Genomic DNA, 4,560 nt, shown 5'->3' on the forward strand with positions numbered 1-4,560 from the left:
AGGACCTGTGATGAGGTCACAGGAGGGGAGGAGTCAGGGGTCACATGATCAGGGGCCTCAGTGTATGCAGGACTCTGCTGTGCTGGTTGTCATGGTGCTGGATGAGGGGAAGTTTATGTGTGGGGTCAGGAGGGGTTTACAGTGTGGATGTAGCAGAGCCGTGTGTGTACGAGGTGTACGGAGCGGAGCCGTGTGTGTACGAGGTGTACGGAGCGGAGCCATGTGTGTACGAGGTGTACGGAGCGGAGCCGTGTGTGTACGAGGTGTACGGAGCGGAGCCGTGTGTGTACGAGGTGTACGGAGCGGAGCCGTGTGTGTACAAGGTGTACGGAGCGGAGCCGTGTGTGTACGAGGTGTACGGAGCGGAGCCGTGTGTGTACGAGGTGTGCGGAGCGGAGCCGTGTGTGTGCGAGGTGTACGGAGCGGAGCCGTGTGTGTACGAGGTGGACGGAGCGGAGCCGTGTGTGTACGAGGTGTGCGGAGCGGAGCCGTGTGTGTACGAGGTGTACGGAGCGGAGCCGTGTGTGTACGAGGAGGACGGAGCGGAGCCGTGTGTGTACGAGGTGGACGGAGCGGAGCCGTGTGTGTACGAGGTGGACGGAGCGGAGCCGTGTGTGTACGAGGTGGACGGAGCGGAGCCGTGTGTGTACGAGGTGGACGGAGCGGAGCCGTGTGTGTACGAGGTGTACGGAGCGGAGCCGTGTGTGTACGAGGTGTACGGAGCGGAGCCGTGTGTGTACGAGGAGGACGGAGCGGAGCCGTGTGTGTACGAGGTGGACGGAGCGGAGCCGTGTGTGTACGAGGTGTACGGAGCGGAGCCGTGTGTGTACGAGGTGTACGGAGCGGAGCCGTGTGTGTACAAGGTGTACGGAGCGGAGCCGTGTGTGTACGAGGTGTACGGAGCGGAGCCGTGTGTGTACGAGGTGTGCGGAGCGGAGCCGTGTGTGTGCGAGGTGTACGGAGCGGAGCCGTGTGTGTACGAGGTGGACGGAGCGGAGCCGTGTGTGTACGAGGTGTGCGGAGCGGAGCCGTGTGTGTACGAGGTGTACGGAGCGGAGCCGTGTGTGTACGAGGAGGACGGAGCGGAGCCGTGTGTGTACGAGGTGGACGGAGCGGAGCCGTGTGTGTACGAGGTGGACGGAGCGGAGCCGTGTGTGTACGAGGTGGACGGAGCTGAGCCGTGTGTGTACGAGGTGGACGGAGCGGAGCCGTGTGTGTACGAGGTGGACGGAGCGGAGCCGTGTGTGTACGAGGTGGACGGAGCGGAGCCCTGTGTGTACGAGGTGGACGGAGCAGAGCCCTGTGTGTACGAGGTGGACGGAGCGGAGCCCTGTGTGTACGAGGTGGACGGAGCGGAGCCCTGTGTGTGCGAGGTGGACGGAGCGGAGCCCTGTGTGTACGAGGTGGACGGAGCGGAGCCGTGTGTGTACGAGGTGGACGGAGCGGAGCCGTGTGTGTACGAGGTGGACGGAGCGGAGCCGTGTGTGTACGAGGTGGACGGAGCGGAGCCGTGTGTGTACGAGGTGGACGGAGCGGAGCCGTGTGTGTACGAGGTGGACGGAGCGGAGCCGTGTGTGTACGAGGTGGACGGAGCGGAGCCGTGTGTGTACGAGGTGGACGGAGCGGAGCCCTGTGTGTACGAGGTGGACGGAGCAGAGCCCTGTGTGTACGAGGTGGACGGAGCGGAGCCGTGTGTGTACGAGGTGGACGGAGCGGAGCCGTGTGTGTACGAGGTGGACGGAGCGGAGCCGTGTGTGTACGAGGTGTACGGAGCGGAGCCGTGTGTGTACGAGGTGTACGGAGCGGAGCCGTGTGTGTACGAGGAGGACGGAGCGGAGCCGTGTGTGTACGAGGTGGACGGAGCGGAGCCGTGTGTGTACGAGGTGTACGGAGCGGAGCCGTGTGTGTACGAGGTGTACGGAGCGGAGCCGTGTGTGTACAAGGTGTACGGAGCGGAGCCGTGTGTGTACGAGGTGTACGGAGCGGAGCCGTGTGTGTACGAGGTGTGCGGAGCGGAGCCGTGTGTGTGCGAGGTGTACGGAGCGGAGCCGTGTGTGTACGAGGTGGACGGAGCGGAGCCGTGTGTGTACGAGGTGTGCGGAGCGGAGCCGTGTGTGTACGAGGTGTACGGAGCGGAGCCGTGTGTGTACGAGGAGGACGGAGCGGAGCCGTGTGTGTACGAGGTGGACGGAGCGGAGCCGTGTGTGTACGAGGTGGACGGAGCGGAGCCGTGTGTGTACGAGGTGGACGGAGCTGAGCCGTGTGTGTACGAGGTGGACGGAGCGGAGCCGTGTGTGTACGAGGTGGACGGAGCGGAGCCGTGTGTGTACGAGGTGGACGGAGCGGAGCCCTGTGTGTACGAGGTGGACGGAGCAGAGCCCTGTGTGTACGAGGTGGACGGAGCGGAGCCCTGTGTGTACGAGGTGGACGGAGCGGAGCCCTGTGTGTGCGAGGTGGACGGAGCGGAGCCCTGTGTGTACGAGGTGGACGGAGCGGAGCCGTGTGTGTACGAGGTGGACGGAGCGGAGCCGTGTGTGTACGAGGTGGACGGAGCGGAGCCGTGTGTGTACGAGGTGGACGGAGCGGAGCCGTGTGTGTACGAGGTGGACGGAGCGGAGCCGTGTGTGTACGAGGTGGACGGAGCGGAGCCGTGTGTGTACGAGGTGGACGGAGCGGAGCCGTGTGTGTACGAGGTGGACGGAGCGGAGCCCTGTGTGTACGAGGTGGACGGAGCAGAGCCCTGTGTGTACGAGGTGGACGGAGCAGAGCCCTGTGTGTACGAGGTGGACGGAGCGGAGCCCTGTGTGTACGAGGTGGACGGAGCGGAGCCCTGTGTGTACGAGGTGGACGGAGCGGAGCCGTGTGAGTACGAGGTGGACAGAGCGGAGTCGTGTGTGTACGAGGTGGACAGAGTGGAGCCGTGTGTGTACGAGGTTTATGGAGCGGAGCCGTTTGTGTATGAGGTGGATGGAGCGGAGCCGTTTGTGTATGAGGTGGATGGAGCGGAGCCGTGTGTGTACGAGGTGGACAGAGTGGAGCCATGTGTGTACGGAGCAGATCCAGGCGTGTACTGAGCGGAGCCCTATTTGTATTGAGTCCTGTGTACTGACCAGGTGTATACCCCCAGCTTCAGTCGCAGACCCCTATGTGTACTCTGTATACCCTCAGCTTCAGTCACAGACCCTTCTGTGTACTCTGTATACACCCGTATACCCCCAGCTTTGGTCGCAGACCCCCCTGTGTACACTATGTAAGGAGGTAAAACACAAAAAGAGTGTGGGGGCGGTTACCTTCTCAGCTCTGTGCCTGGAACCATTGAGCTGTGCTGCAGGTTCCCCAAGGGGCAGACTTAAGGTACCGTCACACTAGGCGATATCGCCAGCAATCCGTGACGTTGCAGCGACCTGGATGGCGATATCGCTGTATTTGACACGCAGCAGCGATCTGGATCCCGCTGTGAAATTGCTGGTCGCTGCTAGAAGGTCTGCACATTATTTGGTCGCTAGGTCGCCGTGTATCGCCGTGTTTGACAGCAAAAGCGACGATACCAGCGATATTTTACACTGGTAACCAGGGTAAACATCGGGTTACTAAGCGCAGGGCCGCGCTTAGTAACCCGATGTTTACCCTGGTTACCAGCGTAAAAGTTAAAAAAACAAACAGTACATACTCACCTGCGCGTCCCCCAGCCTCTGCTTCCTGACACTAAAGCGCCGGCCCTAAACTGAAAGTGAAAGCAACAGCGGTGACGTCACCGCTGTGCTGTTAGGGCCGGAGCTCAGTCAGCGTCAGGATGCAGAGGCTGGGGGACGCGCAGGTGAGCATGTACTGTTTGTTTTTTTAACTTTTACGCTGGTAACCAGGGTAAACATCGGGTTACTAAGCGCGGCCCTGCGCTTAGCAACCCGATGTTTACCCTGGTTACCAGGGGACCTCGGCATCGCTGGTCGCTGGAGAGCGGTCTGTGTGACAGCTCTCCAGCGACCAAACAGCGACGCTGCAGCGATCGGCATTGCTGTCGCTATCGCTGCAGCGTCGCTTAGTGTGACGGTACCTTTAGAGACTGGGACAGGAAGGAAGCGGGCAGAGAGCGGGAAAAGCACGTGCGCAGGACACAGAGCAGCGTGCAGAGCAGGGTGCAGCTGCGCTCCGGGAGAGAGAGAGCTCCCGGTCTGAGGACAAATAGAGGGAGACTGCCCAAAAAGACTGCATCTTGTGAGTATATGAAAGCGGACTCTGCTGTGACTGGAGAGGGGTGCTTTGAGACCCGTGTAGAGACATTGGCCCATGCAGAGACTTTGACCCCCTGGTCCCCGCGGTATCAGTACAGAGACTGTGATTCCTGGTACAGAGACTTAACAGTGCAGAGCCCCTGATTCCTGGTACAGAGACTTAACAGTGCAGAGCCCCTAATTCCTGGATAGCGCTGGGCAGGCCCGCCTGATCTAATAGAAGGGTGTCACTACTAGGCCTGCCTGCATGCTGTGCATCTCCATTGTGTGAACAGCACCACATACAAGTTTTTATGTGCAGCAATGTGCCAAGCAGCCACCCCCTCCA

The sequence above is a fragment of the Ranitomeya variabilis genome, chromosome 4, assembly GCF_051348905.1.
Source record: "Ranitomeya variabilis isolate aRanVar5 chromosome 4, aRanVar5.hap1, whole genome shotgun sequence".
Classification (NCBI taxonomy): Eukaryota; Metazoa; Chordata; class Amphibia; order Anura; family Dendrobatidae; genus Ranitomeya; species Ranitomeya variabilis.